The 13482-nt window shown below is 46.6% G+C and overlaps 1 protein-coding gene across 2 annotated transcripts in view; it reads left to right on the top strand.

Moving 5' to 3' along the window:
• Positions 1-58: 58 nt before the first annotated feature.
• ZHX3 (zinc fingers and homeoboxes 3) overlaps positions 59-13482 on the top strand; it is a 136467-nt gene continuing 123043 nt past the window's right edge. Inside the window, exons 1-2 of one of the 2 annotated variants that reach the window (XM_070381737.1) lie at positions 62-197; positions 8028-8286. The gene's annotated coding sequence lies outside the window, so the exon portion shown is untranslated. Of the gene's footprint in view, positions 198-8027; positions 8287-13482 lie in introns of both variants that reach the window. The other variant, XM_070381738.1, reaches the window with a different exon arrangement.

Below are 13482 nucleotides of genomic sequence, written 5' to 3'. Positions count from 1 at the left end.
ATCGGCCAGCAGAGGGCAGGCGATGACCAGCTTTCTCGCCGAGCTGGAAGTCCAGGTGCGCGAAGATTTGAAGCATCCATGGACCCGCAAGCCGCGGGCCGGGGGCTTGGGCATCTGTGGTTCGTGACTTGTCCTGGACCAAAGACGTCTCCGACAACCTGTGAGGATGGACGGCCCATGAAGATGCTCTGAGAAAGGTCAGCAGGGGAAGGAGTTTGCTGTAAAGGCAGAGGAAACCCAGGAAAAGCTGGGAGGAATGGGACTCAATGGCAAAGAGTCAGGCTAAGAAAGTACTAGCCGGTGGGGAGCGAGAGGTGGTCGCTGTTGTTCTGTGACTCGAGATGGCAGGACCTGGCTGGAAGGACCTCAGCTGTTCTAGGTTTAGCAAAAGTCATTTGGTGTCAGTCCTGAAACCGGGCTGTGTCTGCTGGTATCTCAGAAGAGCCCGGGTGGGAGCAGAGCTATTTCGGGTGGCCAGAGGGCAGAGTCATGCCACAAACATGTCTGTGGAAGCACTGTATATTCAGCAGGGAAACCCTGGAAACTTCAGAAATCCTTCAAGGGAGTCTGGGAGGGAAGAGAGGAGAGAGAACAGGGGTTGTGGCTACAGATAGCACAGTAATTCTACCTCTGGGAGCCTCAATTTCCTCATCTGCAAGATGGAGATAAAAATCTACCTTGTAGGATTGCATTGGATTAAACAGGATGAACTGAATCAGTGGTTCTCAACCTTGGTCGCACACTGAAATCTCTGTGCCCTTGGCAAATACTGATGCCTGGGGTGTGAGAATTAAAAAACAACAACTCTCCGGGTGATTGTAATGTGCTGCCAAGGCTGGGAACTACAGAGCGAAATAAAACACTGACCACAGAGCAGGGCACATACTAGGGGTTCAACAGTGTTTAGCACATTTTTTAAAAAATGGAGCACACATTGTTTTCATTGTTCTTTGTTAGAGAAATAAGTTGATACAAAGATTGTTGCAGAAATTGAATTTCCGACAAGCTTGTTTCCGGAGAGATGAATCATCTGGGATTTGATGCTTCTGGAGGTGGGGGAAGACAGAGGCAGCCTCGGGTAGTATGACTTGTCCTAACACCCAGCTGAGCTGAACAAGGCAGGGACCACCCTGTTCTAGCTTGCGGTTTGCATCACCCACCGTCTCTGAGGCATCCTTTGAGCACGCAAGCAGCGTGAATGCTTGTGTTTGCCCACTTCTGGGGTTAAGGATAGAGGCAGTTTTCTCCTCTCCCTCAGTGTCCTTGAGCGGTGGTGGTGGGTGGGGGTATGCCACTGTTTGTCTTTTGAGTAACCCGTCAGTGCAGGGGGGCACTTCCTTCTCTGTGGATCTTGGTAGCCGTATGCGCTTTGTCACAGACCCGGTGATTATTCACTGCACCCCACTGCTTTCTTGCTGGGTGAACCCAGCCTGAAGTGCCATGAGGACCCACTCACCCAGGCCTGCAGCTGTGACCCCTTGCCATGGGCAGCAAGACTGGCTGCAGGAGTGGGCTCCTCAACCACTCCTGGTGGTCTGGCCCCGCTGAAGGTGGAAAGGGAGGCAGAGAAACCCGCACTGACTCCCTCCAGATACGGACTTGTGAGTTGGGCGGCAGACGGTGTCTGGCCAGCATGATCAGGTTTAGCAAATAAAAATATAGGATGACCAATTAAATTTGAGGGGCTTCCCTGATGGCTCAGATGCTAAAGAATCTGCCTGCAAGGTGGGAGAACTGGGTTCAATCCCTGGGTTGCGAAGATCCTCTGGAGAAGGGAATGGCTACCCACTCCAGTATTCTTGCTTGGAGAATTCCATGGACGGAGGAGTCTGGCAAGCTACAGTCGGGGTCCCAAAGAGTCAGACACGACTGAGCAACTGACACATTATACTCAACAGTTATTCACTGGCATCTGAAATTCAAATTTAATGGTATCTCCTTGATTTTTACTTGCTAAATCTGACTGGTCAAACAGCCAAGGAGTGCTCAGCACATGGAGCTTGCAATGGCCTCCTGCTCAGTGCTGCCACATGCAGCTTCCACCTGTCACTGCCCTGCTCCAGAACTGTGTGTGGCTCCCAACTGCTTCCAGAGACAAGCTTGGACTCCAGGGCTACTGTGCTGGGCCTGGCTTTCCTGCCAGGCCAGCTGCCCTGCTTGGGCTTTTTCCCATCTCTGCCCCTGCTCATGTTTTCCCTGCCTGGCATGTCTCCTGTCCATTCCCCGTAGCAGTTGCAAACACTTATTGAGCACCTACTAAATATAGGCAACATGCTGAGTTTTTCATTTGCATTATCTCAATTTGATTGTCACAAAACCTAGTAGAGACAGTAGCTGTCCTGTTTTACCAGTGAAGAAAGCGATGCTCTCAGATGTGATTCTTTTTTTTTTAAACTGAAGTATACCTGATTTACAATATTGTGTTTCAGGTGTACAGCAAAGTGATTTGGTTATATATATATCAGATCAGATCAGTCGCTCAGTCATGTCCGACTCTTCTGCAATCACAACACGCCAGGCCTCCCTGTCCATCACCAACTCCCGGAGTTCACTCAGACTCACGTCCATTGAGTCAGTGATGCCATCCAGCCATATCATCCTCTGTCGTCCCCTTCTCCTCCTGCCCTCAATCCCTCCCAGCATCAGAGTCTTTTCTAATGAGTCAACTCTTCGCATGAGGTGGCCAAAGTACTGGAGTTTCAGCTTTAGCATCATTCCTTCCAAAGAAATCCCAGGGCTGATCTCCTTCAGAATGGACTGGTTGGATCTCCTTGCAGTCCAAGGGACTCTCAAGAGTCTTCTCCAACACCACAGTTCAAAAGCATCAATTCTTCAGCGCTCAGCCTTCTTCACAGTCCAACTCTCACATCCATACATGACCACAAGAAAAACCATAGCCTTGACTAGATGAACCTTTGTTGGCAAAGTAATGTCTCTGCTTTTGAGTATGCTATCTAGGTTGGTCATAACTTTCCTTCCAAGGAGTAAGCGTCTTTTAATTTCATGGCAGCAGTCACCATCTGCAGTGATTTTGGAGCCCAGAAAAATAAAGTCTGACACTTTTTCCACTGTTTCCCCATCTATTTCCCATGAAGTGATGGGACCGGATGCCATCATCTTCGTTTTCTGAATGTTGAGCTTTAAGCCAACTTTTTCACTCTCTACTTTCACCTTCATCAAGAGGCTTTTGAGTTCCTCTTCACTTTCTGCCCTAAGGGTGGTGTCATCTGCATATCTGAGGTTACTGATATTTCTCCCGGCAATCTTGATTCCAGTTTGTGTTTCTTCCCGTCCAGCGTTTCTCATGATGTACTCTGCATAGAAGTTAAATAAGCAGGGTGACAATATACAGCCTTTATGTACTCCTTTTCCTATTTGGAACCAGTCTGTTGTTCCATGTCCAGTTCTAACTGTTGCTTCCTGACCTGCATACAAATTTCTCAAGAGCCAGATGAGGTGGTCTGGTATTCCCATCTCTTTCAGAATTTTCCACAGTTTATTGTGATCCACACAGTCAAAGGCTTTGGCATAGTCAAGAAAGCAGAAATAGATGTTTTTCTGGAACTCTCTTGCTTTTTCCATGATCCAGCAGATGTTGGCCATTTGATCTCTGGTTCCTCTGCCTTTTCTAAAACCAGCTTGAACATCAGGAAGTTCACGGTTCACATATTGCTGAAGCCTGGCTTGGAGAACTTTAAGCATTACTTTACTAGCATGTGAGATGACTGCAGTTTGCGGTAGTTTGAGCATTCTTTGGCGTTGCCTTTCTTTGGGATTGGAATGAAAACTGACCTTTTCCAGTCCTGTGGCCACTGCTGATTTTTCCAAATTTGCTGGCATATTGAGTGCAGCACTTTCACAGCATCATCTTTCAGGATTTGGAATAGCTCAACTGGAATTCCATCACCTCCACTAGCTTTGTTCGTAGTAATGCTTTCTAAGGCCCACTTGACTTCACATTCCAGGATGTCTGGCTCTAGGTCAGCGATCACACCATCGTGATTATCTGGGTCATGAAGATCTTTTTTGTACAGTTCTTCTGTGTATTCTTGCCATCTCTTCTTAATATCTTATGCTTCTGTTAGGTCCATACCATTTGTGTCCTTTATAGAGCCCATCTTTGCATGAAATGTTCCTTTGGTATCTCTGATTTACGAACAAAGCTAGTGGAGGTGATAGAATTCCAGTTGAGCTATTCCAAATCCTGAAAGATGATGCTGTGAAAGTGCTGCACTCAATATGCCAGCAAATTTGGAAAACTCAGCAGGGGCCACAGGACTGGAAAACGTCAGTTTTCATTCCAATCCCAAAGAAAGGCAATGCCAAAGAATGCTCAAACTACTGCACAGTTGCACTCATCTCACACGCTAGTAAAGTAATGCTTAAAGTTCTCCAAGCCAGGCTTCAGCAATATGTGAACCGTGAACTTCCTGATGTTCAAGCTGGTTTTAGAAAAGGCAGAGGAACCAGAGATCAAATGGCCAACATCTGCTGGATCATGGAAAAAGCAAGAGAGTTCCAGAAAAACATCTATTTCTGCTTTCTTGACTATGCCAAAGCCTTTGACTGTGTGGATCACAATAAACTGTGGAAAATTCTGAAAGAGATGGGAATACCAGACCACCTCATCTGGCTCTTGAGAAATTTGTATGCAGGTCAGGAAGCAACAGTTAGAACTGGACATGGAACAACAGACTGGTTCCAAATAGGAAAAGGAGTACATAAAGGCTGTATATTGTCACCCTGCTTATTTAACTTCTATGCAGAGTACATCATGAGAAACGCTGGGCTGGAGGAAACATGAGCTGGAATCAAGATTGCCAGGAGAAATATCAGTAACCTCAGATATGCAGATGACACCACCCTTAGGGCAGAAAGTGAAGAGGAACTCAAAAGCCTCTTGATGAAGGTGAAAGTAGAGAGTGAAAAAGTTGGCTTAAAGCTCAACATTCAGAAAACGAAGATGATGGCATCCGGTCCCATCACTTCATGGGAAATAGATGGGGAAACAGTGGAAAAAGTGTCAGACTTTATTTTTCTGGGCTCCAAAATCACTGCAGATGGTGACTGCCATGAAATTAAAAGACGCTTACTCCTTGGAAGGAAAGTTATGACCAACCTAGATAGCATATTCAAAAGCAGAGACATTACTTTGCCAACAAAGGTTCATCTAGTCAAGGCTATGGTTTTTCCTGTGGTCATGTATGGATGTGAGAGTTGGACTGTGAAGAAGGCTGAGCGCTGAAGAATTGATGCTTTTGAACTGTGGTGTTGGAGAAGACTCTTGAGAGTCCCTTGGACTGCAAGGAGATCCACCCAGTCCATTCTGAAGGAGATCAGCCCTGGGATTTCTTTGGAAGGAATGATGCTAAAGCTGAAACTCCAGTACTTTGGCCACCTCATGCGAAGAGTTGACTCACTGGAAAAGACTCTGATGCTGGGAGGGATTGGGGGCAGGAGGAGAAGGGAACGACAGAGGATGAGATGGCTGGATGGCATCACTGACTCGATGGACGTGAGTCTGGGTGAACTCCGGGAGTTGGTGATGGACAGGGAGGCCTGGCGTGCTGCGATTCATGGGGTCGCAAAGAGTCGGACATGACTGAGCAACTGATCTGATCTGATCTGATCTGATAAGCTGTTTGTATATTTTGGAAATTAAACTGTGCATCATTTGCAGATATTTTCTCCCAGTCCATAGATTGTCAGACATGATTCTTAAACTGTGGTCCCTGGGCCAGCAGCTGCAATACCACGCACATTCTCAGGCGCTACTCCAGAACTACTGAATCAGAAACTCTGAGGCTGGGGCCCAGCTATCTGTATTTTAATCAGCTCCCTTCAGCCACATCAGAGTGTTTCCGATGCTTGTTCTAGTTTGTGACTTGCTGCTCTAAGAGATGAAGTAACTGAAGGAACCTTTCATTCAGGCAGAGGTTGAGAGGATGGTAGAAGACCCCCAGGCAGGGCATTTATGATCATTCTGAGCATCGTGCGTGGACTAGGCTCTGGAGATGCTGCAGCGACCCAGCAGTCCTGGTTGGTGAGGGGGAGAGAAGAAGGGAAAGAAGCAGAACTGACAGGCAGTCAGGCAGTTATGATGGATGGCAGCAGGATGGGAGGGTCAAGGAAAGCTTTTCTCAAGCAGACATCTAAGTCTCAAAAATCAGTTGGAATTAGTTAGATATAAAGGGTGGGAGGGCTTCTCAGATGGCTCAGTAGTAAAGAATCTGCCTCCCAGTGCAAGAGAGGAGGGTTCCATCCCTGTGTTGGGAAGATCTCCTGGAGAAGGAAATGGCAACCCACTCCATTAATCTTGCAGGGGAAGTCCCATGGACAGAGGAGCCTGGCAGGGCTATAGTCCATGGGGTCGCAAAGAGTGGGAAAGGACTTAGTGACTAAACAACAACAAAAGGGTGGGAATGCTATTCCAAGTGTACTGACTAGTTTGTAGCAAGGCCCTGCAGATGTATCTGGGGAGAGTTCAGTCTTGATGGAAGGTGAAACAGCTGAGTAGGGGGCAGGGGAGGAATCAGATTGGGGGGGGTGGCGCGGCGCGGGGGAGGGGAGGAAGTGGGAGGCAAGTCTCTGCCTTCAGAGCAAATGAAGGAGTTTTAGGGGCTTCCCTGATGGCTCAGATGGTAAAGCGTCTGCCCGCAATGCAGAAGACTGGGGTTCGATCCCTGGGTCGGCAAGATCCCCTGGAGAAGGAAATGGCAACCCACTCCAGTAGTCTTGCCTGGAAAATTCCATGGACGGAGGAGCGTGGTAGGCTAAAGTCCATGGGGTTGCAGAGAGTCGGACACGACTGAGCAACTTCACTTAATAGCAATTGAGAAAAAGCCCTCTGGCTTTCGTGTGGAGTGGCACTAGAGAAGATAGTTGGGGAGGAGGGGAGCAGAGACCCAGGAGTGTCAGGCCCTAGACCCAGCCCGCTTCTGACCTTCAAGGCAGCTGTAGAGATTCAGACCCCAATCACAGTTTTGGGCTGGTGGCGGTTCCAAGGCCGGTGTTGCCGCCTCCGAGGCCAAGGGGTGGGGCTGGAGAGAGAACTGCCCCCACCATCTTCCGCTACTGGCCCACCCCGATGGCCCCGCCCCTACAGCCGCCCCGCCCCCAGCCCCGCCTCTCCCCAGCTGCTGGCTGGAGAAAGTCAGGCTCTGGGCTGCAATCCTGGGTTGCTCTTCCCTTCCTTGTTGCCTTTCCCTGCCAATGTGGCTGAGGCTGCGGGGCTCCTGGGGCCTCTCCTCCCAGACTTTCAGGGACAGGCTCTGGATGTGGTCAGGGATCCCTAGGCTGGAGGGCAGGAGACTTCCGTTGCTGTCCCTTATTCCTGCCAACCAGGCTGTCGGTGGTAGCCGAGCACTGCCCCAGCCTGACCAGGTTGCCTGGCAGTGTGGGCTCTGGCTGGGCAGTTTCCGGCTCCAGCTGTCCTTACCAGAAAAACGTCAGTTTGACTGAACCCTTTGAAATCTGTTTGGGATTTCTAGTCGCGGGAAGAACACTGAAAGATCATTAACCACCTGTGAAGGGGAGCTTTCTGTGTGTTCTGAAACCGCCACAGGACTTACCAGCTGTCTTATGCGCTGAACCTTCAGCAAGGGGACCTCTTATTCTTCCTCTTTTTACTTAGATGTACTTTCTGGCCCCGTTCTCCTCCATCTGGTATCCAGACTCATCTCTCACTATGCTTTGCAATGCAAAGAGGGTCTCAAAAGGATGGGCTTCCCCGGTGGCTCAGCAGTGGTTTGATCCCTTGGGTTGGGAAGATCCCTTAGAGGAGGGCATAGCAACCCACTCCAGTATTCTTGCCTGGAGAATCTCAAGGATAGAGGAGCCTGGTGGGCTACCGTTCATAGGGTCGCAAAGAGTTGGACATGACTGAAGTGACTGAGCATGCACACATGCTAGAATGGATGTTCAATATTTTTAAATTTTGTTCAGAAATAGAATAAGAGATGTTTAAAAAAATACTATTTAGGGCTCTCCTGGTGGCTCAATGGTAAAGAATCCATGTCTCAATGCAGGGGACACAGGTTTGATCCTTGATCCAGGCAGATCCCACATGCAGAACAACTAAGCCCGTGTACCACAACTATGGAACCTACATCTAGTGCCCACAAGCCGCAGCTACTGATCCCACGCACCTCAAGCACTGAAGCCTGCACCCCAGATCCCTGCTCCACAACAAGAGAAGCCACAGCACCGCAGCTAGAGAGCAGCTCCTGCTCGCTGAAACTAGACAAAGTCAGGGCAGCAGTAAAGACCCAGCTCAGCCAAAAATAAGTAAGTAAACAATTTGTAAAAATATTGTTGAGAGATCAATTAATGACAGGCCTTGAATTATATAGGGATGGAGTATATACAAGAGGGTCAGGGACAGCGTAAGTGGGTTGAAGTGGTGAATGAAGCCATGAATAGTGGAGAAAGAGAGTGCTAGGAGGTGGCCCATCTGACCTTGAATATGGGGTAAAACCATGGGCACTGAGGAGCCACTGACGGTTGTTGAGCAGGAGAGTGACACAATATTGCTAGTCACTGTACCAGTGTAAATGTTGTATGCCCCATAGGGTCCTGCTTGATTATATCAACAAATCATCGCCATTGGGCTTCCTAAAAGAAAAGCGGTATGTATTTCTGAGTTGAAAGCAATCGCTTTTGCCTTGTGCATAATTTTTTCTACCTGTTTATCATCTTTGGTGGGGCTTCCCAGGTAGTACGAGTAAAATCCACCTGCCAATGCAGGAGACACAAGAGATGCAGGTTCAATCCTTGGATTGGGAAGATCCCCTGGAGGAGGGCACAGCAACCCATTCCAGTATTCTTACCTGGAGAACCCATGGACAGAGGAGCCTGGCGGGCTACACTCCATACGGTTGCAAAGAGTGATGTGACTGAGCACACACGCGCATGTCTCTGCCAAGCTCCCTGCTGGTGTGAAAAACTGAACTCCAGATTTTAAAAAGTTTATTTAGGGGCAAGAGAATTAAAATGTAGGGCTTCCCTGGTGGCTTGGATGGTAAAGAATCTGCCTGCAGTGCAGGAGACCCAGGTTTGATCTCTGGGTCAGTAAGGTCCCTAGAGAAGGGAATGGCCACTCACTCCAGTATTCTTGGAGAATTCCATGGACAGAGGAGCCTGGCTGGATGACAGTCCATGGGTTTGCAAAGAGTCAGATACAACTGAGTGACAAACACTTTCTAACACAAAAGAACTAAAGAGGAAGGAGCAAGGAGAAAAGAGATGATACAGGTAGCAATGGGACAGGGTGGAAAAGAGAAGACTATCATGGATTTTCCTGGGGTCCCCACCCAGTCAGTTTTCCAAGCAGCTTGAGGAGCAGCCGGGAGTGAATGAGGGCTGCGTGCCACATATTCTGAGCTTGGTGCCACGTATTACGGGCTGGGGGCCACATATTGTGGGCTGGGGGGCCACGTGGCAGAAACAGTCCCATTGAGTCATGGGACGCACAGCCTCACTGCTTCGTAAAGCTTGGTGTGAGGAGTATTTTTGTTTTTTACAGCCCAGCTGTCTGTGTAATGACTTCCTTCCCTCAGCCTTGTTCACTGAGGTGTCCCTGGGCGACCAGCTGAGTCACCACATTCCTTGCAGCTTAAAACACTGGCCCAAGCACAGGGGCCTGGCTCCTTCATGTAGGTGGGACCTTTGAAGTCTGCTGGAGAGTGCGGAAAGACAGGCTACAGAGCTCCCATCTCTCACCTGTACCTCTCCCCCAAAACATGGTTTAAAAAGCAAGTGAAAATAGAAAGTCCATCTGTTAAACACTACGGAATGGCCACAGCCTGAAAAAAAATTATTTATCAGCAAACATGAAGTCATATAGGACTTCCCCTATTGCCCAGCAGATAAAGAATCCACCTGCAACTCAGAAGACATAGGATACATGGGGTTGACCACTGGGTCAGGAAGATCCCTTGAAGGAGGAAATGGCAACCCACTCCAGTACTCTTGCCTGGGAAATCCCATGGACAGAGGAGCCTGGTGGGCTGCAGTCCAAAGGTTTGCAAAGAGTCAGACATGACTGAGTGACTAAGCACACAGCAAATGAAGTAAATGTCAAATAGAATGCAGGGAAGTGGGGAGATGAGGGGTGACCAAGAACTGACACCCCTGCCCTCTGTCCTGTTGCAGCGTGAAGGGTCCGAAATCCAAGTGAAGAGACTGGGAACTCTCATGCCCAGCTGGAATGGGATGGAAACTTGCTCAGCTCTTCTCTAAAATAAACAATAAGCAGGCAGTTTTCAGTAAAAATAAGGATGTATTGGCAGAAAGTTCAGCCATCTTATTCCCTGAAATATGTTTTAAAGAAAGCTTGGTCAGGTATATAAGAAGACAAGGTGGAGATTATTTATGATAGTCTTGTTCATGGCATAGGTGAGCAGGAAGCAAAAATGAGTTAGTAAACTATGATGGAGGCTGACCTTGGAATTCTACACATCACTGAGAAACTATTTGTTAGGTGTACATACAACAGCATGGATGTAGTGTTAAGTGGGGGAAATCAGTAAAAGAGATTTAAGGCATAATATTTTCCCAGTCTTATTGAGATATGACTGATGTACAGTAAACCACATGTATTTAAAGAGTACGATTTGAGTTTTGACATGTGTAGATACCCATGAAACCATTGCCGCAATCAAGCTAATGAATATAGCCATCTCCTGGCAAAGTGTGGAGTAGGTCTATATGTATTAAAATGAACAGATGTTGAATACCGATTAAGATAGGAAAAAAGTTCAGCAGTGTGTGCAATATAATCCCATAGTTAAAACAAAAAATGTGTAGATACCCTGAAAAATCTGGAGTGATATAAACCAAAATAAACTGTATTTGTTATTGTTGTGTAGACACTTAGCCGTGTTCGACTTTTTGCGACCCCCATGGACTGTAGCCCACTATGTTCCTCTGTCTATGTAATTTTCCAGACAAGAATACTGGAGTGGGTTGCCATTTCCTTCTCCAGGAGATCTTCCAACCTAGGGATCGAACTTGGGTCTTCTGCACTGTCAATCAGTTCGGTTCAGTTCAGTCGCTCAGTCGTGTCCGACTCTTTGCGACCCCATGAATCGCAGCGCGCCAGGCCTCCCTGTCCATCACCATCTCCCGGAGTTCACTCAAACTCATATCCATTGAGTCGGTGATGCCATCCAACCATCTCATCCTCTGTCGTCCCCTTCTCCTCCTGCCCCCAATCCCTCCCAGCGTCAGAGTCTTTTCCAAAGAGTCAGCTCTTCGCATGAGGTGGCCAAAGTACTGGAGTTTCAGCTTCAGCATCATTCCTTCCAAAGAAATCCCAGGGCTGATTTCCTTTAGAATGGACTGGGTGGATCTCCTTGCAGTCCAGGGGACTCTTAAGAGTCTTCTCCAACACCACAGTTCGAAAGCATCAATTCTTCAGCGCTCAGCCTTCTTCACAGTCCAACTCTCACATCCATACATGACCACAGGAAAAACCATAGCCTTGACTAGACGGACCTTTGTTGGCAAAGTAATGTCTCTGCTTTAGAATATGCTATCTAGGTTGGTCATAACTTTCCTTCTAAGGAGTAAGCGTCTTTTCATTTCATGGCTGCGGTCACCATCTGCAGTGATTTTGGAGCCCCAAAAAATAAAGTCTGACACTATTTCCACTGTTTCCCCATCTATTTCCCATGAAGTCATGGGACCAGATGCCATGATCTTCGTTTTCTGAATGTTGAGCTTTAAGCCAACTTTTTCACTTAGGCAGAGTCTTTTCCGTCTGAGCCACCAGGGCAGCCCCTGGTGGTTATTATAGGTTTTATATAAAGGTCACCACTAAGTGTGTGTCCTTTGGTGTCTGGCTTCTTTCACTCCATGTGATTTATTAGAGTCTTCCATGTTGTGTGAAGCTGTAGTTCATTCACTTTTAGCGCAGCATATAGCAGCATTCCATTGGGTGAATATACCAAAATTTATTTACCCCTTCAACTACTAATTGACATTTGGGTCATTTCCAATTTAGAGCTACTACAAATAATGCTGCTGGGAGCATTTTGGTACATGTCTGCTGCTCTGCCTTAGCATGTATTACAGTACGGTTCCAAGTCATTTACATCTATAATCTTGTTATTTCTCTTCTATTTGGCCTACCTGGATTTTGCTCCTGTTTTCCTTTTTTTCTCCTTTTGGATCAGCCAAGTGTTTTCGATGATTGCGTTTTATCTTCTGCATTAGATTTTTTAAAGTGTGTTAAAACATATATAATCCCAAGTTTACCATTATAAGTATGTTTAAATGTGCAGTTCACTGGTTTTAAGTACATTCACATCTTTGTGCAGCCAATCTCCAGAACCATTTTCATCTTGCAAAACTGATATGCTCTGTCCATTATGCAATGGTTGCCCATTCATTCCTTTGCTGCTTCCCTAGCAACCACCATTCTACTTCCTGTCACTGTGTATTTCACCATTCTAGGTATTTCATATAAACAGAGTCATGTAGTATTTGTCTTTTTGTGACTGACTTATTTTCTTTTTTTAAAAAAGTTATTTTTGACTGTGCTGGGTCTTTGTTGCTGCATGAGCTTTTCTCTGGCTCACTGCATCATTGACTCAATGGACATGAGTTTTGAGCAAACTCCGGGAGACAGTGAAGGACAGGGAAGCCTGGCATCCTGCAGTCCATGGTGTTGCAAAGAGTCAGACATGACTAAGCAACTGAACAACAAATCATGGAAGCCAAATAATAATTAAAATTATTTATTGTATCATTATGCACATTGATGGAAAGCATTATAGACAGAAGAGTTTCTTTCCCATCATAAGATTATTTACATCCATTTATTTAGCTAGGAACACTAGCTTGAAGAGGTACTGGTATATTCTATTTGAAATTATTTCTCTAGAGCAAACCATTGTCTTACAGTTGGAGCATGTTGAAGAAATTGTTTTCTCATAAGCTTTTTTTTATTCTTTTGAGTCTCAATCACTGAGTTCAAGGGACTTTGAGAGAATCCTGGTGTCCTGAATGTCCTGATGAATACACTGAAGTCAAGCATTGTATTTGTATTCTGATAATATTCTTAGATCCATACAAGTGTTGGTTTGTGGAGCTCATATTTCTCCCACCAGTACTATGACATTTGAAGAACATTTGTTGTGAAAGTTTGACACCAATTTTCACACCACTGTGCTTCCTGTCCCATTTTCTTCCTTGATTGTTCTTTTGCTCTTGTTCACCTCTCTGCTATTGCCTGAGAACTTGTTTGGTTGACAGACTACATCTTCTTCTTGCCATGCATTGGTAGTTTCCTGCCAGGTATCTAAGTCACCTGATTCAGGAGACTGGTGAATAAAAGGCATATGGTGTGTAGCTGCTAATCTATTAGAGAAACCTGTGCTGCCCACTGGGATGCCAAAGTCTAACGGTTCTGTCTTCTTAATGATTTCCTGAGTTTTCCTTTTAGTCGATGTCATGTCCTTAAAATAGAGTCCAGTTGTT

Source organism: Bos mutus, chromosome 13 (assembly GCF_027580195.1).
Source record: "Bos mutus isolate GX-2022 chromosome 13, NWIPB_WYAK_1.1, whole genome shotgun sequence".
Taxonomy (NCBI): domain Eukaryota; kingdom Metazoa; phylum Chordata; class Mammalia; order Artiodactyla; family Bovidae; genus Bos; species Bos mutus.
The sequence above is the reverse complement of the archived record's forward strand: the minus strand, read 5'-3'. Positions and strand labels throughout refer to the sequence as shown.